The following is a 26,641-nucleotide window of genomic DNA, read 5'->3' as shown; positions in this document are numbered from 1 at the left end:
CAAAAAAGTCTGCCCTTTCCCCAAGTAAGGAGGAGTCTTTGTGCCTGTCTTCAAATTGACACACTGGCTTTTTTTCCTGCCTTCAAACTGAAAAGGAAACATCAGCTCTTCCTGGATCTGAAGCCCTGGGTTTTGGATAGAAAACACAGCCTTCCTGTCCCTCTTGATGAAAGGGAATGTTTCATGCAAAGATGGGCACAATAAAGGCAGAAAAAGTATGGACCTAACAGAAGCAGAAGATATTAAGAAGAGGTGGCAAGAATACACAGAAGAACTATACAAAAAAGATCTTCATGACCCAGATAACCATGATGGTGAGATCACTCATCTAGAGCCAGACATCCTGGAATGCAAAGTCAAGTGGGCCTTAGGAAAGCATCACTATGAATAAAGCTAGTGGGGGTGATGGAATCAAATCCTAAAAGATGATCCTGTGAAAGTACTGCACTCAATATGCCAGCAAATTTGGAAAACTCAGCAGTGGCCACAGGACTGGAAAATATCAGTTTTCATTCCAATCTCAAAGAAAGGCAGTGCCAAACAATGTTCAAACCACCGCACAATTGCACTCATCTCACACGCTAGCAAAGTAATGCTCAAAATTCTCCAAGCCAGGCTTCAATAGAACATGAACCATGAACTTCCTGATGTTCCAGTTGAACTTAGAAAAGGCAGAGGAACCAGAGATCAAATTGCCGACATCTGCTGGACCACAGAAAAAGCAAGAGATTTCCAGAAAAACATCTACTTCTGCTTTATTGATTATGCCAAAGCCTTTGACTGTGTGGATCACAATAAACTGTGGAAAATTCTTCAAGAGATAGGAATACCAGACCACTTGACCTGCCTCCTGAGAAATCTGCATGCAGGACAATAAGTAACAGTTAGAACTGGACATAGAACAATGGACTGGTTCCAAATCAGGAAAGGAGTACATCAAGGCTATATATCGTCACCCTGCTTATTTAACTTATATGCAGAGAACATCATGCGAAATGCCAGGCTAGATAAAGCACAAGCTGGAATCAAGATTGCTGGGAGAAATATCAATAACCTCAGATATGCAGATGATACCACCCTTATGGCAGAAAGCAAAGAGGAACTGAAGAGTCTCTTGATGAAAGTGAAACAGGAGAGTGAAAAAGTTGGCCTAAAACTCAACATTTAGAAAACTAAGATCATGGCATCTGTTCCCATCACTTCATGGCAAATAGATGGGGAAACAATGGAAACAGTGACAGACTTTATTTTTGTGGGCTACAAAATCAATGTAGATGGTGACTGCAGCCATGAAATTAGAAGATGCTTTCTCCTTGGAAGAAAACTTATGACCAACCTAGACAGCATATTAAAAAGCAGAGACATTACTTTGCCGATAAAGGTCCATCTAGTCAAAGCCCAAACTACTGGTTTTTCCAGTAGTCATGTTGGATGTGAGAGCTGGACCATAAAGCTAAATGCTGAAGAATTGATGCTTTTGAACTGTAGTGTTGGAAAAGACTCTTGTGAGTCCCTTTGACTGCAAAGAGATCAAAGTCAATCCTAAAGGAAATCAGTCCTGAATGCTCACTGGAAGGACTTAGGCTGAAGCTGAAGCTCCAATACTTTGGCCATCAGATGGGAAGAACTGACTCATTGGAAAAGACCCTGATGCTGGGAAAGACTGAAAACAGGAGAAGAAGGGGATGACAGAGGATGAGATGGTTGAATGGCATCACCGACTTGATGGACAAAAGTTTGAGCAAGCTCTGGGAGTTGGTGATAGACAGGGAAGCCTGGTGTGCTGCAGTCCATGGGGTTGCAAAGAGTCGGACATGACTGAGTGTGTGAACTGAACTACGCCATTAGCCCTCTTGATTTTCAGGCCTTTTGACTCAGACTGGAACTAAGCCACTGGCTCTTCTAGTTGCCAACTTACACTGCAGATCTTGGGACTGGCCTGCCTCCATAGTTGTGTGAGCGCCAATTCCTTAGAATAACTATCTCTTTACATACAAACACACCTTATTGGTTCTCTTTCTCTAGAGACCCATAACAAACATACTGCCTGAAGCAATCTACAGAGTCAATGCAATCTCCATCCGAATTCCAGTGGCCTTTTACAGAAGTGAGAAATCTATTCTAAAATTCTGTAAAGCAATCATCCTTCAATTAAAAAATAAATTTAAAAAATTCACATGGAATGGCAAGAGTCAAAACAGTATCGAAAAAGCAAAACAAAGTTGAAAGACTTTTCAAGCTTACTACTTCAAAACTTCCTACAAAATGGCAGTAATCAAAACAGTGAAATACTAGCATAAGGAGCGGCATGTAGAAAACAGAACCGGGAGCCCAGGGACAAATCCGCATGTCCACAGGCAAACCATTTTTGACAAGGATGTCAGTACTATTTAGTTGGAAAAAAGCAGTCTCTGAAACAACTGGGTATCCAGGGAGACGAATGAACTTAGACCCCTGCCTCACTCCAGACACACAAACTAACTTAAAATGGATGAGCAACTAAAATATAAGAACTCACGCCGTAAAGGGCTTCCCAGGTGGCGCCAGTGGTAAAGACCCACCTGCCAATGCAGGAGATGTAAGAGATGCAGGTTTGATCCCTGGGTCAGGAAGGTCTACTGGAGGAGGTCATGGAACCCACTCTGGTATTCTTGCCTGGAGAATTCCATGGACAGAGTAGCCTCCTGGGCTACAGTCCTTACGGTCGCAGAGTCGGACATGACTGAAGTGACTTAGCTTGCATGCAACACCATAAAGTTTAGAAGAAAACATAGGGACAGGTTTTCATGATGCTGAATCTGGCAAAGGATTCTTAGATATGACCCTAAAAGCACAGGCAACGATGAAAAATAAGATAAATTGGTCTCACAAAATTTGAAAACTTTTGTATATAAAAGGACACTATCAAGAATGTGAAAAGACAAAAAAATGGGAGAGCTGTTTATTTTCTTGGGCTTCAAAATCACTAAGGACGGGGACTACAGCCATGAAATTAAAAGATGCTTGCCCCTCAGAAGGAAAGCTATGACAAACCTAGACAGCATTATTAAAAAGCAGAGACATCACTTTGCCAACAAAGGTCCGTATAGTCAAAGCTGTGTTTTTTCCAGTAGTCATGTACAGAGGTAAGACTTGGAAGGCTGAGCGCCAAAGTACAGATGCTTTTCGAACTGTAGAGTTGGAGAAGACTTGAGAGAGTCCCTTGGACAGTAAGGATATCAAACCAGTCTATCTTAAAGGAAAGCAACCCTGAATATTCATCAGAAGGACTGATGCTGAAGTTGAAGCTCCAATACTTTGGCACCTGATGCAAAGAGCCAACTCACTGAAACAGACGCTGATGCTGGGAACGATTTCGGGACGGACGAGAAGGGGACGGCAGAGGACGAGATGGTTGGGTGGCATCACCCACGCAATGGGCATGAGTATGAGCAAACTCTGGGAGATACTGAAGGACAGGGAAACCCAGTGGACTGCAGTCCACGGGGCCGCAAACAGTCAGACGATGTAGCGACTGAACAAAGAAGAACAACAAGATCTGCAAACCGTGTATCCGGTCAAAGTCTAACACCCAGAACATACGAAGAGCTCTTACAGCTCAACAACAAGGAGACGAACAACTCAACTAAAGAACGGGCAAAGGATGTGCATAAACATTTCTCCAAGAAAAACACAGAGACAGCCAATAAGCAAATGAAGAGATCTTCAACACCACCAGTCACCAGGGAATTACAAATCAAAAGCACAGTGAGTTATCACTTCATACCCGCCAGGGTGGCTATGATTTTTTTTTTAACAACAACAAGTATTGTTGACGATGCAGAGAAACTGAAACCCTCATATACTGCTGGTGGAAACAAAATGGATTAGTTTTTTATGGAAAACATTTTCAGTTTCTCAAAAAGTTAAACACAGAATTACCAATCAGTTCAGTTCAGTTCAGTCGCTCAGTCGTGTCCGACTCTTTGCGACCCCATGAAGCGCAGCACGCCAGGCCTCCCTGTCCATCACCATCTCCTGGAGTTCACTCAGACTCACGTCCATCAAGTCAGTGATGCCATCCAGCCATCTCATCCTCTGTCGTCCCCTTCTCCTCCTGCCCCCAATCCCTCCCAGCATCAGAGTCTTTTCCAATGAGTCAACTCTTTGCATGAGGTGGCCAAAGTACTGGAGTTTCAGCTTTAGCATCATTCCTTCCAAAGAAATCCCAGGGCTGATCTCCTTCAGAATGGACTGGTTGGATCTCCCTGCAGTCCAAGGGACTCTCAAGAGTCTTCTCCAACACCACAGTTCAAAAGCATCAATTCTTCGGCGCTCAGCATTCTTCCCAGTCCAACTCTCACATCCATACATGACCACTGGAAAAACCATAGCCTTGACTAGACGGACCTTTGTTGGCAAAGTAATGTCTCTGCTTTTTAATATGCTATCTAGGTTGGTCATAACCTTCATTCCAAGGAGTAAGCGTCTTTTAATTTTGTGGCTGCAGTCACCATCTGCACCCAGCAATTGCGCTCTTAGGTGTATACCCAAAAGAACTGAAAACAGGTACTCAAATCAACATATGTACAGACATGTTTATAGTAGTATCATTCACAGTAGAAACAACCCAGATGAGCATCAACAGAAGAATGAATAGACAAAATGCTGCTACTGCTGCTGCTAAGTCGCTTCAGTCGTGTCCGACTCTGTGCGACCCCATAGACGGCAGCCCACCAGGCTCCCCGTCCCTGGGATTCTCCAGGCAAGAACACTGGAGTGGGTTGCCATTTCCTTCTCCCATGCATGAAAGTGAAAGTGAAGTCGCTCAGTCGTGTCTAACTCTTAGCGACCCCATGGACTGCAGCCTACCAGGCTCCTCTGTTCATGGGATTTTCCAGGCAAGAGTACTGGAGTGGGGTGCCACTGCCTTCTCCGAAACAAAATGGGGGGAGTGTAAATATTACTCAGGCATAAAAAGAAATGAAGTGATGGCGATACAGGCTGCAACATGGGTGAACCTGGAAAATAGCACGCTACGTGCAGGACGTCAAAAGCCAAAGGTCACACAGTGCACGACTCCATTTGTATGAAACGTGCACAACAGGCAAGTCCAGAGCCAGGCTGCCCAGGAGACGAGGAGAAGGCAATGAGGGCTACCTGCTTAATGGGCCCAGGGTTTCCTTTTGAGGAAATGAGAATGTCTGGGACCAGAGGGAGGCTGTGGTTACAACCTGTGAATGTACTATATGCCACTGAATTGCTCACTTTAAAACAGTTAATCTTATGTTCTGTCAATTTTATGCCAATTAAAAAAAACTACTTTTTAAAAAAATAAACCATCACGAGATACTACTTCAAAGCTACTAGGGTGGCTGTAATTTAAAAAAATGGAAAACTTCAAGTGTTGGTGAGGAATATGAAGAAGCTGGAACCCTCATACATTGCTGAACATAAAATGGTTCATCATCACTGTAGAAAACAATTTGGCAGTTCCTCAAAAAAATTAACAGAGAGTGACCCTATGACCCAGTAATCCCACTCTTGTGTATACACCCAGAAGAAGTGAATAACGTACGTTACACAAAGACTTGCACATGCAGGTTCAGAGCAGCAATCTTCAAAAGAGACAAGACTATTCAGTCCAAAGGTCTGTCAAGAGATGACTGGATACACAAAATTTATATGTGTCTATATAATGTACTATCATTAGCCATAAAAAAAATAAAGCGCTGACACATGGTGCAACATGGGAAAACCCTGAAAACGTTTCGCTAGAGTAACAGGAGCCAGAAACAGAAGGCCGCACACCGCCTGCCTCCACCTGTGTGGCACGTCCAGAACAAGTAGATCCACGAGACGGACGGCAGAGCGTGGCTGACGGGCCGAGGAGAGCGGAGAATGAGAGAGACTGAATGGAGCTTCTTCTCGGGATGAAAATGTTCTAGAAATAGACAGCGATGATGGCCATACAACACTGTGAATATACTAAATAAAACCCGCTGACTGTACATTCTGAATGGTTTAAATGACATTTTTCATAATAAAAAACTGTAAAAAAAGTTTTAACAGAAAGTATGGAGTCTAAACAGCTTAGACACTCTGATTTCTTTCTTCGTCGCTGAGCTTGATAACCACTCCACACTGACCCTGGCAAAAAAATAACAGAACCCCTTCTTGATCTTCGGCTGGAACAATACCTGCTCTAAGTGCAGCAATAAGAGCTAACACTATGCTCAAAGACCCCCAAACTAAAAGCCACTGTTAAAAAAAAGCTCCTTGGTTCTAATTATAATTCTCTAAAACAAACATACAAAATTAACCTGCTCATTTTATCTAGAATACCTGTGATGGTCATTTCTCACCTACATCTGTATCTGTTCATTCACGCCCACCTGGGCATGGCCAGGAAGCCTACCTGTGCCCCACGCAGAGGCTGACCACCAGAAGCATCGGTGAGTAAGCAAAGTCCCATCTCTGGAAGCTTCTAAAATGGGGGACTTGTGGAAACCTTTGACTAGATTTCTTGATTTAAAATAAATACCTTTATTTCACTTACTTATATGTGGGTATAAAATAGTTAAATTTTCTGTTAATCCTAAAGTTTAGATGTGACAATTACAGGTTAACAAAAATTATACTTAAAATAATGATTGTGCTGATGAAGAAAAATGATGCAAACACAGTCAGAGGCCTTAAAGAGATGGTGGAGGCAGCTTTTAGGGACCTGCAGACTGGTGCTAAACAGCCTGATCTGGGGAAGAGGCTCAGGGGCTGCAGCACCCACAGACGGGAAGCATGTGGCGCCAGTGAGCACACGGGGTCATGGGGACATGGAGCCCTGGGTCCGGTGGTCACTTCACCTTCCCGGCCTCACCCCAGCGTTAGGTCTGGAAAGAGGACATCTGCTTCCACACACACAGAAATGTTCTGCCCAACAGGAACGGCAGACACGCCAGGCAGAGACAGCGCAAAGGGAGCGACCGTGAAGGGCAAACGTGGGCTTGAGAATGGCCCCCACGGCGGTGCGCCCGGAGGACCCGGACAGGAGGCGGGGCTGGAGCCCCAGGAAGCAGCGGCCTAGGTGCGGGCGCAGGCCCACACCACGGGGAGGTGGGCAGGAACGAATGTGGGGCCTGGCGTTCACAGGGCAAGAATTCCGACGCTGCAGCTTCCGACGGAGCAGAATTACTGCTCTGTTACTATATTATTTACTGCTTGCTGTTTGTTTAGGTATGAATTTATTGTATTTTGAGGCCATATTTTTATCCAAATGAAAAAAGTCTCTATTTGAGAAATCGGTTTCATAAAGTTTTAGCTTCTAACCAGCTCCTCACTCAGTTGAGGCATCACTCACTCAGTTCAGTTGCTCGGTCGTGTCTGACTCTTTGCGACCCCATCAGCTGCAGCACGCCAGGCTTCCCTGTCCATCACCAACTCCTGGAGCTTACTCAAACTCATGTCCATTGAGTTGATGATGCCATCCAACCATCTCATCCTCTGTTGTCCCCTTCTCGTCCCGCCTTCAGTCTTTCCCAGCATCAGGGTCTTTTCCAATGAGTCAGCTCTTTGCATCAGGTGACCAAAGTATTGGAGTTTCAGCTTCAGCACCAGTCCTTCCATATGAATATTCAGGACTGATTTCCTTTAGGATGGACTGGTTGGATCTCCTTGAAGTCCAAGGGACTCTCAAGAGTCTTCTCTAACACCACAGTTCAAAAGCATCAATTCTTCAGCGCTCAGCTTCCCTTATGATCCAATTCGCACATTTTTACATGACTACTGGAAAAACCATAGCTTTGACTAGACGGACCTTTGCTGGCAAAGTTGAGGTGTACCTGGACTCAGAAACACAGTGAAGAGCCAAACTGGGTTCCCTTCACTTTGCTCTGCATCTCCATTACGCTGATGATTTATTTTATGTCCCTTGCTTTGGTGGTTTAAGTTGAGCTACACTTGGAGATTAGAAACTGAAAACAAACGCACATCTGCTGACAGAAGGTGCTCCAAGGGCTGGAAAGCCCGGGGAAAACCAAAAAAGGGAAGCATCAGATAAACAAAGAAAATGGCTCCTGCCAGCAAGAAAGTGCTAAACAACAGAGACGCAGGAAAACCCGCTCCACGTCAAGCCCAGGAGGGAGATTAAAACATCATCCATGCGAGGCCGAGGAAGGGAGAAAGCCACAGGCAGACAGGTGTGCCCTGTTGATAAGAAAGCGCTCTGGCAATCCACAGTTATGCAGACATTTCAGCACACTGACTGCTCAGGACACCTGATGCCCAACACTCTGCAGGGAGCCGCCTGTGGCTAACTCACTGGGAAAGCACAGAGGGGCCTGGACTCTTACCCAGACAAACAGGCCGCTCCTCATCGCACATGAAAAAGCCCCGCGTAGGAGAGAGGGAGGGGGAGAGAGAGACTGACGCAGGCAGATGGCTGGAAAGGAACCCGATCAAACCATAATATGAAACTTGGTCTCAAATTCTTTAGGAAAACAATAGCTGCCGGAGACCCAGCACTGCCAATATCGCTCGGTGCAAATGACTTAGGATGTTAAACAAGGGTTCATTCAACTCTGGCCGCTCCTGGACCAGGGCCAGAGCCCAGCCATCTGGACAGGAAGGAGCTGAGGGCTCCGTCCGCCTGACAGCGACTCTCAGAGCGGGCAGCACCTTTCCCGGAGAGGCTGCCCCGAGCCATGCCCGGCCTGGAGGCTCTGGGGCTGCAGGCTGTGAGAAGGCGCGCTTTCCTGAAGCACCGACTTTACTAGGAAATCAGAGTGAAAGCATGGAACATGGCACCATTCAGGAGTGGATTACAATATTTAAATCCCTTGGAGAATACGGCATGAGATGCCAAAAGTCAGCAGCTCTTAGCTCTGAGCTCCTGACCCCTCTCTTTCACCAGCTCCCCTTTTGCCACCGGTGGTGTTGAGGTGGGAGCTGTTCAGGTGCTGATCCAGGCCCCTTCTCTGTCCTGCTGGGTAATCAGACCCGCACAGAGGAGCCCCTGCTCTGAGCCCCACGCTCGCGGAGCTCCCGGACAACCTGCTCCCCCTCAGCTGCACAGGAGGCCCGTGGTCAGTGCAGCCCAGACGGAATCTGCTGTCTTCGGCGCTTCCCATGGCTGTTCGGCACGCCTCGACCTACTCAGAGACCCGCTCTTATCTCGGGGAGTGACGCTGTCACCCGGCTAGCTGCCCATGGCAGACCTGCCCTCGCCTCCCTGATTCTGACATACAATCACTCAACGATACCTGCCGATTCCATGGCACGTCACGACCCTGGTTATAGGGTGCTCACTCCGTGGCCAGGGAGATGCTCTTAGGTACAGTTTCCTCATCTGTAGTCTCTTTCAGCTAAAATAACTCATCCTGAGTTTCTAGTCCAAGTCTTTTAGTTTACCCATAAGGAAAACCAGGCCAAGATTAGCAATGTACTTGCCAGGTCCCAAAATTACTGGGAAATCTGCAGCTGGACAAATTGATGACTTTTATATGCAGGAGAAACACATATTGAATAATGCCAACATATTTTTAAGTTAGTCTTCTTCTATAATATAACAGCCAACACAGTGGAACACTAAGCAGCTGTTAAATGGATGAGGAGAGTCCCTGTATATGGCTATGCCACAAGCTCATGATATGTTGTTAAATTTTCAAAAATATGGAGAAAAGCTTGTACTGTACACTACTATTTTTAAGGAAAGAGGGCTGTGGGCACAGACACACACAAGTACTTATATTATAGTAAGTAAGTGTTAGTCACTCAGTCGTGCCCGACTCTTTGTGACCCCATAGACTGCAGCCCACCAGGCTCCTCTGTCCATGAGATTTTCCAGGCAAGAATACTGGAGTGGATTACCATTTCCTTCTCCAGGGGATATTTCCAACCCAGGGATCAAACCCGGGTCTCCTGCACTGCAGGCAGATTCTTTACTGACGGAGCTACAAGGGAAGCCCATATTACAGTAGATAAACCAAAAGTTTTTTAAATGTTACCTGTGGAAGAGAGAAGAAACAGACTATAAGGATCAGGAAAGAGAGCTAGATTTCTGAAAATACTCTGGCCATCCACCAAAAAGGTCCAGGACAGTAACCAGCCCTGCAGGAACGATGATTCCAAATGTACAGGTTGTGGTCGCAAGACACCATGCTCTACAAGAGGGAGGCAGAGCTGCTTAGACAAACAGCCAGTTCCAGGTCTGGGGTGAAAAGCACACAACGGATCTACAACCTCTTACCATTTCAGAGAGCGAAGGACAAGGAGTCAACTTACAGAGGCTCCACCGCAAAAGTGGCACAGTCCTCGCATCTGTGAGAATCATAGCTGCCGTGTTCTACAACACATCACATGCGTTCACATTCACGAGCTTACACTGACATTCTTCCCTGGTCACTTGTGAAGCGGCTATGAGACTGTCTCATTGTTCTGAGAACCCATAAGGAGAAAGAATCAGGCACTCGTCCTCCTGCTTCTATCTAACTGTCCCTTAGGGTAACCAAATAGGACTTCAGTGAATCAAGACAAAGTAAAGGATGAGACTTTCACCATCATCATTTTCGACCCCTAACGACCACGGGTCCGAGTGCCGAGCGCCACGCGGACCAGAGCAGATGCACGTACCACCACCTCCGAGCGCTGAGCTCAAAGGCTGAGCCGCTTGAACCTCTAGATCCACCTCCCACCTCCCAGGAAATAAAAGGACAGAAGAATGCGTTCCATGTAAACGGGGACACCCCTGACTACAAAACAACCGACACAGAAAATGCCAGGAAGAAAAGGGACGGGGTGGAGCAATCAGCTGACTGACACTTAGGAGGCAGAGCAGCTAAACGCAATTGTTTGGACCCTGTTTCAAACTAAAAAAACTGAGATGACTGGGGAAAACTGAATGGCGCTGTGATTATGAATAAAATTTTAAATACCAGTTTTCTTGATGCTTCTGAATGTTATCAAAAATAGCTGTGTATTAAATCTCACTTTGGATGCAAACATTTCAAACCTATTTTATATTCACGTTAATGTTCTAAGATATGAAAGAGTTCTTAATTTCAAGAATAAAATGCCACTCAATCACAAATTAAGAGATTAAAACACAGGGTGTTTTGTTTCCTTTCAAACTCCCAGAGAAAGACGGTGAAGGAGTAAGCAGTTCCTGTACTGAAGATGCAGCCTCGGCTGGGCAGGCCTGCACGCTCAGCACTGGCACCTCTACTGCCGCGGCACCTCCCGGGCAGGCGCACGCCACCAACCCCGGTTTCCAATCTCACCAACTGTCACTAAGCCATCAGGGGTAATGTCTATCACTCACAGAGTTTAACGCTGGTTTAAAAGAAAAGAAAAGAAGTCAGAGATACACACTCAAATACGCTGCCACGGGTCCAGAAGACACTCAGATACACCTGTTATAGAACGAGACTGCTAAAGTCGAAAATGAGTAAGTTCAGGATGTTTCTGAATTTAATTACTTCACTGTCATGCAAAGGTGTCACACCGGGAACAGCTGGAGAAGCAAAACCTACACAAATGGAAATTTACAGTGACATACCTGTGTGCCGTATGCTGCAAGAGGATATATCTGAACTTGACCAGGCAGGAAGAGACTTCAGTAAAGAAGCAAAGCAGAGTCAACTTTATCCTTCAGATAATGTAGTGGAGTCCCTCACCTAGGAAGTAAGAATGACACGTGGTTAACTCACATGCGGAAAATTTTTTAAAGCTTTTAAAAAACTGAATTTCAAAAATGGAAATTTCTAAAACGTGATAAAGTAAGAAGCTTAAGAGAAAACATTTTTAACCATTCTATATAAACATATGCTTTGGATTTTCTGCAGTTTTCGAGGTGAACATAAATTACAAAGGCTGGTTAACTTCAGGTAAGTTATTTTAAAATCACTTTTATCATGAAATACTATATATACATAGCAAAGCACAGGAAGCACGTATGTACAGTTTCATAAGGTTATTACACAAACAGAACTCCAACTACCACCCAGGCCACGGAATGGGGCACTGCTGGAATCCCCAAAAAGCTGGGTGCCGTTCTCTGATCCCTAACCCTTTCCTTCCCCTGTAAGCATCAATCCCTCTAACTTACTGTGATCGTTCCTTTGCTTTTCTTTAGCTTACCCCTAGCTTGTAGCTCTGGTCATTTATCTTTGCCAGCTCCTGACTTTTACATAGGCATGATCACACAGGGTATATTCCTTTGTCTTGCCCTGGTTTTGCTCTGTTGTTGCTGCAGGCCCTGCTGTTTATTTTCACTGCTGTATATGATTCCATTCTGCGACACACCGTCGTTTACTTACCCATTCGGTTTCTGCTTTGGAGCCAACATAAGCACTCCTAAGATCTTTCTGGCACAGATTTCTTAAGCATTTAAGGATACATCCAGTGCATATATACATGCAAGAGTGACTGCCAGACTGTGAGGTAAGCGTATATTCAACTGCACTACACTTCCCAAAGCAGTTGCAGTAATTTACACCACCACAAGAAGGGCATGAGAGTTTCCACTGCTCAAGGTTTTCAAAACTTGTCAGACTCCTTAATTCTTGGTAACTGGATGGTTATGTCCTGGGGTCCTAAAAAGTCTTTATCATGTAGAATTTTATAATTATTTTGACAAAAAACTCATGAGATTTTTCATCTGACAGCTGCTGCAAGATAGTATTTTAAAACCAAACACTCGTGCACTTTTCCAGGTGTTACCGCACTCCAATTTCTGACCAGTTGAAACCCCGCACTCTTGGTCCACCAGCTTCCAGAGACACTGGTTACAAATCCCAGGCACAAGGGGATGGTGTGTGTGTGTGTGTGGCTGGCCAGTAAGAGCATCCTACTACTGGCCAGAGCTGGTTCGTCTCTGTGAGCACACAAAACCCAAGTCAAAATGAACCAAGTCTTTTCTTCCTCCTCTGGGACTTACAGAGATTCCCCCTCTTTCCTGAAGAACTTGAACATGAGCACATGGGCGTCAAGAGGCTCTTTGAGAACAGAGCAAACAAGGAGGAAGACAGCAGGGGAAGGACCCAGCTGTAGCAGCCCTGCCTGAGGGTTCTCAATTAGGTGACCAATAAATCCCCCTTTGCTGATAACAACTAAGGTCCAGTTACATCCCAAAGAGCCCGCACTGATATGATCAGTCATTATAAAACATGGGTTTTAATCTACCCAGTAAGCCACATAGGTCAATTAAGGCAACACATGTACATACACACACAACCTTAATATTTTTTCAATCACATTTTATAAATCAAAGTGGTTTATCACTCAAACTTGGACTACAGTTCTTGCCAAAAGGCATGTTAACTCTGAATGTTTCTTTGGCAAGAGAATGAAAAATCAATAGCTGTAAAGTATTTGTCCTTGTCTGCTATAAACACACTAGTTATACCATCCCTACTGGATTTTAGTAACAAAGTTATGATAACCTCATAAAATAAACTAGGAAGTGTTCCCTGGTTTATTCTGAGGAAGTATTTGGGTAGAATTGGAATTATTTCTTCTTTGAAAGTCTGGCGGAATTTAACAATGAAGCCATCTGTGCCTAAAAATTTTAATTACTGATTCTGTTTTTTTTAGTGGTTACAGGAATTTTTTCTGTAGCTACTTTTAGAAAGTTACATTTTCCAAGGAATTTGTTTATCTCATCTAATTTTCAAATTTACTGACATGATGCTATTTCAAATCATGACTGTTGCTGAAGCTCCAACACTTTGGTCACCTGATGCAAAGAGCTGACTCACTGGAAAAGACCCTGATGCTTTCAGAAAGACGGAAGGCAAAAGGAGAAGGGGGCGGGCAGAGGATAAGATGGTTAGATGGCATCAGTGACTCAATGGACATGAACTTGAACAAACTCTGGGAGACAGTGGAGGACAGGGAGGCCTGGCATGCTGCAGTCCATGGGGTCGCAAGGAGTCGGACACAACTGAGCGACTGAACTGCAAGAGCAACGCTGCGCTGGGAGCTCAGAGTCTTAGCCACGAGACCAACAGGGAGGTTCCCAGTCTTGGGCAATTTTTATAAATGTCTACACGTGCCTGAAAATAAAGTATACAATGCAGGTTTTGGATAGAATATTATTTACGTGTACATTAGGCCAAGGGTGTCGATCCTATGTAAATCATCTGTGCTTACAGGCTTTTTTTAAATCTATCGATTAGTGAGACATGTACTGAAATCTCTACTATAAACTGTTGTTGTTCGTTGTTCACTCACTAAGTCAGGTCCAACTCTGAGATCCCATGAACTACAGCACACCATGTTCCCAGTCCTTCACCGTCTCCCAGAGTTTGCTCAAACTCATGTTCATTGAGTCAATGATGGCATCCAGCCACCTCATCCTCTGCTGCTGCTTTCTCCTGCCCTCAGTCTTTCCTGGGATCAGGGTCTTTTCCAGAAAGTCGGCTCTTCACATTATGTGGCCAAAGTACTGGAGCTTCAGCTTCAGCATCTGTCCTTCCAATGAATATTCAGGGTTGATTTCCTTTAAGATGGACTGGTTAGATCTCCTTGCAGTCCAAGGGACTCTCAAGAGTCTTCTCCAACACCACAGTTCAAAAGCATCAATTCTTTGGCGCTCAGCTTTCTTTACAGTCCCACTCTCACATCCATACGTGACTACTGGAAAAACCATAGCTCTGACTAGAAGGATATTTGTTGGCAAAGTAATGTCTTTGCTTTTTAATATGCTGTCTAGGTTGGTCATAGCTTTCCTTCCAAGGAGTGTCTTTTACTTTCATGGCTGCAGTCACCATCTGCAGTGATTTTGGAGCCTCCCAAAAAAAAGTCTGTCACTGTTTGCCTGGATTCCCCATCTATTTGCCATGAAGGGATGGGACCAGATGCCATGATATTACTTTCTGAATGTTGAGTTTTAGGCCTACTTTTTCACTCTCCTTTTTCACTTTCTTCAAGAGGCTATTTAGAGTGGTTGTCACCTGCATATATGAGATTGTTAATATTTCTCCCAATAATTTTGATTCCAGCTTGTGATTCATTCAGCCCAGCATTCATTCACTCTGCAATATACAGCCCTGACGTACTCCTTTCCCAATCTGGAACCAGTCCATTGCTCCACGTCCAGTTCTAACTGTTGCTTCTTGTCCTGCATACAAGTTTCTTAGGAGGCAAGTAAGGTGGTCTGGTATTCCCATCTCTTGAAGAATTTTCCAGTTTGTTGTAATCCACACAGTCAAAGGCTTTAGCATAGTCAATGAAGCAGAAATTTTTCTGGAATTCCCTTGCTTTTTCTATGGTCCAACATATATTGGCAATTTGATCTCTGGTTCCTCTGCCTTTTCTAAATCCAGCTAGCACATCTGGAAGTTCTCGGTTCATGTACTGCTGAAGGCTAGCTTGAAGGATTTTGAACATTACCTTATTTGCGTGTGAAATGAGCACAACTTTGCAGTAGTTTGAGCATTCTTTGGCATTGCCTTTCTTTGGGATTGGAATGAAAACTGACCTTTTCCAGTCCTGTGGCCACTGCTGAGTTTTCCAAATTTGCTGGCATATTGAATGCAGCACTTTCACAGCATCATCTTTTAGGATTTGAAATATCTCAGCTGGAATTCCATCACGTCACTAGCTTTGTTTACAGTAATGCTTCCTAAGGCCCACTTAACTTCACACTCCAGGATGTCTGGCTCTAGGTGAGTGATCACACCATCATGGTTATCTGGGCCATGAAGATCTTTTTCGTAAGTTCTTCTGTGTGTTCTTGCCACCTCTGGTTAATCTCTTCTGCTTCTCTCAGGCCCTTACTGTTTCTGTCCTTTACTGTGCCCATCTTTGCATGAAATGTTCCCTTGGTATCTCTAATTTTCTTGAAGAGATCTCTAGTCTTTCCCATTCTATTGTTTTCCTCTATTTCTTTGCACTGTTCACTTAGGAAGGTTTTCTTATCTCTCCTTGCTATTCTTTGAGAACTCTGCATTCAGATGGTAAATCTTTCCCTTTCTCATTTGCCTTTCACTTCACTTCTTTTCTCAGCCATTTGTAAGGCTTCTTTAGACAACCATTTTGCCTTCTTACATTTCTTTTTCTTGGGCATGATTTTGGTCACTGCCTCAGACACTCTGACTCTACCAGAACTGCTGCTGCTGCTGCTGCTAAGTCGCTTCAGACGTGTCCGACTCTGTGCGACCCCATAGACGGCAGCCCACCAGGCTGCCCCGTCCCTGGGATTCTCCAGGCAAGAACACTGGAGTGGGTTGCCATTTCCTTCTCCAGTGCATGAAAGTGAAAAGTGAAAGTGAAGTCGCTCAGTCGTGTCTGACTCCTAGCGACCCCATGGACTGTAGCCTACCAGGCTCCTCCGTCCATGGGATTTTCAAGGCAAGAGTACTAGAGTGGGGTGCCACTGCCTTCTCCTAACCCCTTGTACATGGTGCAGTTTTGGATGGAGTGTTACTTATATGTACATTAGACCAAGGGTATTGATCCTACGTAAAACATCTGTGCTTACAGGATTTTTTTTTTTTTGCCTGCTTATTCTATCCATTACTGAGAAGTGCTGAAATCTCTACTGTAACTGTAAATTTGTCTATTTCCAGCCCCGCAACCCCGTACTTATGGCAAGTCATATTATGGCTTACCCACGTTTAGAATTATTATGACTTCCTTTTGAATTGAACCTTTTATCATTACAAACTGCAGCAGAGACTACATATTGACCAGATTTTTCTCTTCTACCTCCTGGGCACAGCCTCCCCTGCAGTGAAGTCTGGTTTATGACCTGGGCTCTGCCTAACAGGATGCAATCCTAATGTGCACCGCCCTGCCCTCCAGCCCAGCTGTGAACACCTGCCTGATTCACTCCTTCGGCCCCACACAGAGGCGCCTGCAGAGTATCCCGGGCCTCAGGAGATGGCAGAGATGGGGGTGGGGAAGCAGCCAAATCCCCAAACGACCATCGAAAAAACATCTGCCAATCAGCACTATGTGTACTGAACTTCATGTAAGCAAGACATGAATTTGCTTAAACTACTGACTGCTTTGTTAAAGGAGCCAGCTGCCAACTGTATTAAGTGAAATGACACTCTCTCCAGAACTGCTTTTTGCTTTAAACTGTGTTTTCTCTGACACTACACAATCTTGCTTTTGGCTAGAGTTTGCAGTTTTGTTTTTTTCTTTTCTTTTCAAATCTCTTAACCTTCATCCTTTAGGTGGGTCTCTTATAAACAAAATACAGTTGAGTTTTTAAAAAACCTTATTTGATATCTTTTTCTTTTAATTCAGTTCAGTTCAGTTGCTCAGTCGTGTCCGACTCTTTGCAACCCCATGAACCACAGCACGCCAGGCCTCCCTGTCCATCACCAGCTCCTGGAGTCTACCCAAACCCATGTCCATTGAGTCAGTGATGCCATCCAACCATCTCATCCTCTGTTGTCCCCTTCTCCTCCTGCCCTCAATCTTTCCCAGCATCAGGGTCTTTTCAAATGAGTCAGCTCTTCGCATGAGGTGGCCAAAGTATTGGAGTTTCAGCTTCAACATAAGTCCTTCCAGTGAACACCCAGGACTGATCTCCTTTAGGATGAACTGGTTGGATCTCCTTGCGTCCAAGGGACTCTCAAGAGTCTTCTCCAACACCACAGTTCAAAAGCATCAATTCTTCGGCGCTCAGCTTTCTTCACAGTCCAACTCTCACATCCATACATGACCACTGGAAAAACCATAGCCTTGACTAGAAGGACCTTTGTTGGCAAAGAAATGTCTCTGCTTTTGAATATGCTATCTAGGTTGGTCATAACTTTCCTTGGAACATTTAATTCCACTTACCTTGGAAACAATTACTCACATTTAGGTTTAATTTTCTTTTATTTTCTTTCTATTTGCTTCTTTTGGATTACTTGCTATCATTCTAGTCCCCCAGTAGTCTACAAGTTACATACTGTTTCTACTCTTTAGTAATTGCTTTAGAAATTCTAATGTACAGGTTCTTATCAAAGTCCAACGTTAACTAATACATTTACCTTTCTCTTGGACAGCAAGAGCCTTGAAACATTAACCCCATTTATCATAATTTCCAACTTAAATTCTACTGTTGTAGAACGTGTATGCATGCATGTGTATGTGCTCTTGTCATGATTAATGTTTTATGCAATTTATGCAATTATCCTGCCTTCCCTTCATGCTTCCCACACCCCCGTCTCTGGGCCTCACGCTCCCTTTTCTCCTTTTGGTCCATGACTGGGGTTACACTGATTGCGTTTCTAATGTTAAAACAACCTTTATTTCCTGAGATAAACTTTTCTTGATTATTATGTACTATGCTTTTTATATATTGCCTGGTTGGTTCTATTTGCTAAAATTCACGGAGGACGTGCGCATGACAAACAGCGCTCGGTGGCTCTCCTTTCCTGTAATGGCGCTGTCCGCTTTTGCTTTCAGGGCAGTGCTGGCCTCACAGGAGGCGGGAAGCATCCCCTCCTCTTCTGTCTTCTGAGGAAGTTTTTGTCAGATTGGTATTCTTCTTTAGGTGTTTAGTAATTATTGGTGACGTTATTCGGACATGGAGTATTCTTCAAGGTAAGGATTTTAACTACAAATTAAATTTCTTTAATATAGTTATGAAAGGTTATACATTTGCTCTTGAGTAAATGTGGTGGTTTATGTTTTTCAAGGGGCTTGTTCATTTTATTGAGGCCGTCAAATTTATTAGCATAACATTATTCACAATACTCCTTATTACCCTTTCAAGGTCTACAGGATCTGTAACAATGTCCTCTTTTACATCCAACTAATCACAAGCTGGAATCAAGATTGCCGGGAGAAATATCAATAGCCTCAGATATGCAGATGACATCACCCTTATGGCAGAAAGTGAAGAAGAACTAAAGAGCCTCTAAAGAGGAGAGTGAAAAAGTTGGCTTAAAGCTCAACATTCAGAAAACTAAGATCATGGCATCTGGTCCCATCAGTTTATGGGAAATAGATGGGGAAACAGTGGAAACAGTGGCTGACTTTATTTTTCTGGGCTCCAAGATCACTGCAGACGGTGATTGTAGCCATGAAATTGAAAGACGCTTACTCCTTGGAAGGAAAGTTATGACCAACCTAGATAGCATATTCAAAAGCAGAGACATTACTTTGCCAACAAAGGTCCGTCTAGTCAAGGCTATGGTTTTTCCAGTGGTCGTGTATGGATGTGAGAGTTGGACTGTGAAGAAAGCTGAGGGCCGAAGAATTGATGCTTTTGAACTGGTGTTGGAGAAGACTCTTGAGAGTCCCTTGGACTGCAAGGAGATCCAACCGTTAGTCCATTCTAAAGGAGATTAGTCCTGAGTGTTCACTGGAAGGACTGATGCTGAGGCTGAAACTCCAATACTTTGGCCACCTCATGGGAAGAGTTGACTCATTGGAAAAGACTCTGATGCTGGAGGGATTGGGGGCAGGAGGAGAAGGGGACGACAGAGGATGAGATGGCTGGATGGCATCACCGACTCGATGGACATTAGTTTGGGTAAACTCAGAATTGGTGATGGACAGGGAGGCCTGGCATGCTGTGATTCATGGGGTCGCAAAGAGTCGGAGACGACTCAGCGACTGAACTGAACTAAATGCTTCCCTGGTGGCTCAGTTGGTAAAGAATCCGCCTGCAATGTAGGAGACCTGGGTTCAATCCCTGGGTTAGGAAGATGCCCTGGAGAAGGGAAAGGCTACCCACTCCAGTATTCTGGCCTGGAGAATTCCATGGACTATCCATAGGGTCTCAAAGAGTTGGACATGACTGAGAGAATTGCTTTCACTTTCAATGGCAATTAATGTTTTTTTTCTCCCCACAGACAAGAGATCTGTCTGAATAAAATGTGCATCTTTAACTTATCAGTTTACCCTCAAATAATACCACTGAGACACGGCGACTGTACTTCCCTTCTTCGCTCCCAGACTCTGTGCTGCTATTGTCCTTCTTCCCTCTATAATAAGTATTGTAAGTTCCAAAATACATGGTTAATTTGCTTTAAATAGTCTAAAACAAAAAAGATTCAAGTGTGAATATTCACCAATCCATGGACTATTCCCAATTCTTTTCATTCCTTCGGGTACAATCTCCATCTGCTATCATCTTCCTTCTACTTGAACTTCCTTTAAAATTTCTTGTAGTGCACTTCTGCTGGCAATAAATTCTGCCAGCATTTCTTGGTCCAGAAATTTTTATTTCACTTTCGTTTTGAAAGATATTTTCACTGGGTACAGAATGATAAACTAACAGGTTTTTTCCTTTTGGTACTTTAAACATGGCAGTTGTCTGCTGGCTGGCAACAGGTTCTGATAAGAAGTCACTGACCTTATTTTTGTTCCTCTGACTTTTTTCTCTTCATCACTGATTTTTCAGTAACTGGACTGTGCGGACCTTGGTATGATTTTGTTTACTCTATTTGGAGTTTGTGAGCTTCACGGTTTGCAATCTTCATCAAATGTGGACATCTTTCAGCCACTACTTCTTCAAATACTGTTTCCACTGCTTCCTCTTCTTCTGGAACTCCAGTTACGTTGATCTTAAATCCATTGATTTTGCCCCACAGGTCACTAATGCTCTGTCACTGTGTTCAGTCTTCCTTATTCTTTGCACCATATTTTGGATAATTTCTATTGCCATGTCTTGAAGTTCACTGATCTCTTCTGTACTGCCAATTTGCTATCAGTCTCTGTGTTTTTCACCTCTAAAGTCCTAGTTCAGTCTTTCTCATATCTGTCACTCATGCTTGTCTTCCTCATGAACGTGTACAACTTATTTATATCAGTTATTTTAATGTCCTTGTCTGCTAATCTCACAGCTTTCTACTGACTGATTTTCCTCCTGGTTACTATCATATTTTCTTGCTTCTTTGCATGCCTGGTAATTTTTATTAGATGCTGGACACTGAAACGTTTTTACATTGTTGGGTGATGGATTTTACCATATCATTGTAAGTACAGCTGGGGCTTTGTTCTGGAAATGCAGTTAAGTTACCCGGAATCAGTTAGGGCAGGTGTGTAGTGGTCTTTTAGTCCTGGTCTAATTCAGCCCCATTACTGCAGTGATACCCTTCTGATGCCCTAAACTGAAGAGCTGTTCTGAATCCACCCTCACAAAGATTAAAAATCACCCTTGAAAGGGCCTGCCGCATCCCCAGGGGTGGTGGGAAAACAGACCGTCTCAGCTCGTGTGGTGTCCACTCCTTTCCGGGGCTTCTCTTCCCGGTTTTGAGGTGCTTTCCTCTGGTGATTGTGTAGACCAACACTCAGCCCAAATCTTGGAGGTGGGGGTCCTTCCGCAGACCCCTGGGGTTCCCTAAGTAGTTCTCTACTCTCTTATACTTTGCCCCTCAAATTCTAGCTGCCTGTCCTCCCCAAACTCTGATCTGTTTTGTCTCTTCAGTAAGGCTAGGGGGCTCTGTTTCATTTCTCTGCCCCTGGCCTGTAACGCAGAAACTGTCTCTAGACCAGAACTGGCAAACTATAGTCTGAGGATTAAATGCAACTTGCTACTGTTTTTATAAATACAGTTTTATTGGAACACATCCATGGCCACTCATTTACATACTTGGTATGAAAGCAGCCACAAACAATACCAGAGTTGAATGGGGGTGTGATAGGGACCACCTGGTCTGCAGAGCCTGGAGATTCACTAACCAGTCCTTTATCTCAAAAAGTCTGTTTACTCCTAGCGCTAGAGAATAACCTAGAATACTTACAGGGCTCATTCCACTTGTTTCCCTTATTTCAGGAAACACAATCCTAACCTTCCTGTTAACCAATGTCTGAAAACTATTGTTCTATACACTGTGTCCGGTTTTCAAGTTTGTTAAGATGAAAGTCAGGTTTGGGGCCAGGGTGAGATTAGTGAAGCACTTGCCTCAGGTACAAATTTTCAGGGAGTGACAAAAAACTCAGTAATAGGGGTAAAATCAAAATTATTGCAAAAAATCTATGTGAAGCAAAATATCAAAATTTTAAATAAGGATAGTATCAGTAATAGTGTGGAGCCAAGCCATACTGGAGCTGAAGCAAAAGGAAAAAGTAATACTGACCCTGTCTTTATTTAAAATTTGACTTTTTTCCAACATGGATTTTTTTTTTTGCATCAAATTCGATTTTCTCAAAGTATTGCATTAAAATGTTATCGATCTCAATTACTGAGTTTTCTGGGGCATCCTGAGGCCAGTGACTCACTCTCCTTAGCCCTCCTGCTGTGTCCGACTCTTTCCGACCCCATGGACGTAGCCCACCAGGCTCCTCTGTCCATGGGATTCTTCAGGCAAGAATACTGGAGCAGGTTGCCATGCCCTCCTCCAGGGGATCTTCCCAACCCAGGGATCAAACCAGCGTCTCTTACATTGCCGAAATGGCCAAGTGGGTTCTTTACTACTAAGCGCCACCTGGGAAGCCCCCAGCCCAATCCCGGTGGACAATAAACCCGGTGTCTGTTATTCCATCAAAGGGGGAATGGACGACTCCAGGAACAAGTCTCTTGCCAAGCAGAATCATACTAATGTGTTACAACTGCAGGGGTTTCAACGTTTTCTTTCTCAGAAACAGAAAACGCTGCCATGTGAAGAGCCACTCTGCTCTAATTACTCCTATCCACAACTGCAGTCTTCTGTGAACAGTTCCCATACGTGTCCATGCTGTAGACAGGGACACAGTGTGAGAATATAAACACTTACCATTAAATAATATATATGCACACAGACAACGGGACTATAAAACAATACCATAATTATGTAACATCTAGTCAACACATCTGCATTATGACACATAACAAGAACACCATCCACAGCAAGTGCTACTGGGTCAATGTATTGACTGGTGAAAGCAGGAGTCCAGCTCTGAACACACGAATCCAACTCAAAGCAAATCAACCAGCAAAGTCCCTGCCCCAGTGCTGTAGGAGCAACGTCTTCGGAAGCCAGCCAGCTCATTTCCCAAGTATCCCCAGCTCCCGCTCCTCTACGGCGAATGGAGCAGAAGAGCACTGGGCAAACTGAAGACGCCCATCCATGCGCCAAGTAGAGAGCTGCTACACAGAGTCCGGTTTCTGCATATGATCTATTTAATCTTCCAAGGCACAGGTGCAAAAACATGCCTGTAAGTGTGATGACCAAAAAGAGCATTTTTCTTTTCAAAAGATTTGTTTGGAGTAGTTGCTTTACAATGTGGTGTTAAGTTTCTACCGTACAGAAAAGGGACTCGGCTAGATCCTCTCCTTTATGTACCTCTAACCTCTTTGCTCCGGATTTCCTTTCCATTCAGGCCACCACAGCGCACTGAGAGTTCCCTGTGCTACCCAGCAGGTTCTCGCTAGCTCCAACAGTGTGTGCGCGTCAGTGCCCATCTCCCGGGCCCTGCCATCCCTTCCCCCTTGGTATCCATTCGTCTGTGCTCTTTACATCTGTGTCTCTATTTCTGCTTGGTAAGTAAGATTGTTTATACCGGCTTTTTTCAGATTCCACATGTATGTGTGAATAAATGACATCTGGTTTTTTCTTTCTGACTTACGTCACTCTGTACGACAATGACTGTCTCTAGGTCCATCTATGTCTCTATAAATGACCCAATTTTGTTCTATTTTGTGGCTGAGAAATATTCCATTGTGTATTGTGTGTATATACATATACACCCCCCCCCCCCCCGCCATGTCCTCTTTATCCGCTGCTCTGTTGATGGACATTTAGGGTGTTTCCATATCCTGGTTATTATAAACAGTGCTGCAGTGAATATTAAGGCTCGTGTGTCTTTTTGAACTATGGTTTGTTCGTTTTTTCTGGGTATGTGTCCTCCAAAAGAGTTTCTTTTCTTAATTTAAAACATTATGCCAGCAACAACTATGGATCTAGAGATGATTACACTAAGTGAGGTAAGTCAGACAAAGACAAATATATGGTACTACTTGTATGTGGAATCTAATTTTAAGAAAAAGATACAAATGAACTTACCTACAAAATAGAAGCAGACTTACAGATCCTGAAAACAAACTATGGTTCCCAAAGGGGAGACGTGGTGGGGAAGGATACACTAGGAGCTGAGGATGGACGTGGGCCCACTCCTCCATGTGACTCGGGCAACCGAGGACCTGCTGAACAGCACAGGGGACACTGCTCAGCCTTCTGTGACAATCTACACGGAAAAGGAATAAATACGTGTACACGTGTCACTGAATCACTTGCTGTGCACTTGAAACTGACACGACACTGGAAGTCAACTCTACTCCAATAAAATCAAGATATTTTTGAAAATATCATGGTGTTAAATTTGGTGAAGAAACAAAAAACTATGAAAGGAAAGGTTTTAATTTTTGTGAAGAAACAGTCTAGATCTCATGAAACTCAAATAAATGTAACAACACAACGCACATTCATGAAGTGCTTCACACCCTGCTCTCCCCGTGTGTCCTGACCTGGCCTGAGGCCAGTCACCCCCCAGCATGCTCGCCCGCAAGCCTGACCAGCAGACCCCGCCCGGCGGAGACCCAGCCCCGCACACCACGAGGGGGCTCACCGCGCCCCCGCCCGCCGTGCCCCCTCTCTCACACCCTCCACTGTCCTGGCAGACGCTTCATCCTCAGGATTACATTCAAGGGCCTTGAAATCTAACTCTTCACACTAATCCTCAGTTTTTCACTAATTTTAGGGCTGGGACCACGGTCCCTGTAGTCTCCCCCAGGTGCCAGGCACACAGGGCAAGCCCTTGATTTCCGTGGAACGAGACTCCTCTTAATGAAGGTGGACTAGACCCTCATCTTTCTGCCATCCTTCCCTCCCAGGGAGAGTGGCCCTCGGCACACCCTGGTCTGCACAAGGACGCCAGTCGCACCTGACGGTGGGCCTCCTGAAGACGAAGTCGTGTCCCCTGCAGGCTTGCATCCTCAGTACTTGCAACGCGCCCACCACACTGGACACACTCAGCACATACTGCAGCTTCTACTGTAACAGGCATTATTAACTCAACCTGGCAGCTCTTCGTTTACTCCTCACGACTCTACAAATATCTTTCGCCTTCCCACCTCCGTTATGGAGATGAAGACACAGAAACAAAGATTCAGCAACTTCGCAACATCACCCACGAGCAAGTGAGGGGCGCTGTCTGCCCCCGGGACCTCTCTTCTTCACCTGCGTGTCTGTCACCGGATGGTGGCTGACTCAGGTCGTCGTGGGAATCCATACAGATTTATGCCGGAAAATCCGATTTGCTATTTGCACACTCAAATTATCTGTAAAAGGTAATACAGTCAAAATTCCTCCTTGGTCTATTGAGGAACTAAAAGAATGACATTTAGCAACCTGTCCAAAGTTCAGAGTCATCAGGACTAAAGCCTGGTGTCAAGGACCAGCGCTCCCTCCGTGCGAGCTTGCCATGATAGCTCTTCAAGAAGCAAAACACACACCTCAAAACTCCTGAGACACCAGTGATACCTAATGGAAGCATTTGCGCTTTTTAAAACCAAGCATCTTTCTTCACTGTTTAGAATGTCAGCACTGACATCCCTGGGTTTATTTATTCCCTTACGACTAACATATGGCATTCACGACCAGATGGACTTGAAAAAGCACCTTTAGCTGCACCAAGCCAGGCTAGTTCTGACTTCAAGGAAGATGCTGAGACCTTGGTGAGGCTAAAATGAATTTTCTCATATCATTTAAATAATTGTTTGCTTGGTTTCCAGCTACTTTAACATGAGAACTGAATAGAATTGCTTTGCTTACTTTTGAAAACCATTATCCAAATAGATTTGAACGAGGAGGAGGAAAGGAGCTAGCTAAGAGTAAAATGGCCACCCCAGGCTGCTGGGTAACAGAGTTAGTGAAAACTGCCCTTGGGCGCAACAAGCCACGGTTTGGAACTAAGAGGCAATGGTGAGTTTGGTTTTGTTTCTGACATTGTCGTAAGTTTCTCTGAAGTCTTCTTACTCCCCTGAAATGGTGAATGAACACCCATTACCACTCCATACTCACTTTAGTTTTAAAATATACGCCTGAAATATTTTTATACAGTCATGTTGAAAATTTATGATATCAATATTTAGTGTAGTATTTTTGTGATCACTTTGAATTTAATATTCTTCACGGTACATAAAGCCTCTAGAATAAATGTACTTCCTAATCAAATGTGACCCCTGTTGCTAAGATTGCTAGGCCCCCCAGTGCAAAGTTTCTGAAGTGGTATCTGCCTGTTCACATCACTTTAACTTAGATATATACAAAAATGTGAAACCTTGTCAAGTCACCCTGAAATTTTCACCTAATCGGTCTTTCAAACAAACCCCATTCTGCAATGTTGGCTTTTGCTTAACAGAGTTATGATTAACTCAGTGAATTTACTCTGAATTTAAAAAGAGGTTTACGCAACATCAAATCTCTTAGGTTTTCCCCCAAATTAACATTTTGAACACAAAATACTGTCAACACTTTTTATATGAATAAAATGCTTACATTAATAAAATTTTCCATCAGAATAACATGAAAATAAATCTTTATTTGCAGGTTAGAGCAGTGTTCTCAGCGACGCCAGGACAGACGGGACCCGGCCAGCCAAGCGCGCCCTGACGGAGGGCAGGGAGCACACCCGTCCGCACCGGGGCCCCAGAGCGCCGGCTCCGCGCCCTGCACCCAGCCCCCGAGGCCCAGGTGGTCTAGGGCAGGTGGGGCAAAGGCAGGCCTGTGCGACCCCA

The 26,641-nt window shown here is 44.4% G+C and overlaps 1 protein-coding gene across 1 annotated transcript in view; it reads right to left on the bottom strand.

Annotated features, from left to right (window-relative positions):
• The window catches only part of TRAF3 (TNF receptor associated factor 3), a 120,136-nt gene that overhangs the window by 43,881 nt on the left and 49,614 nt on the right, over positions 1-26,641 (bottom strand). Inside the window, exon 2 of the mRNA XM_055556142.1 lies at positions 11,531-11,648. The gene's annotated coding sequence lies outside the window, so the exon portion shown is untranslated. The remainder of the gene's footprint in view (positions 1-11,530; positions 11,649-26,641) is intronic.

Source organism: Bubalus kerabau, chromosome 19, assembly GCF_029407905.1.
Source record: "Bubalus kerabau isolate K-KA32 ecotype Philippines breed swamp buffalo chromosome 19, PCC_UOA_SB_1v2, whole genome shotgun sequence".
Taxonomy (NCBI): domain Eukaryota; kingdom Metazoa; phylum Chordata; class Mammalia; order Artiodactyla; family Bovidae; genus Bubalus; species Bubalus kerabau.
This window is presented reverse-complemented; position numbering and strand designations above follow the sequence as displayed.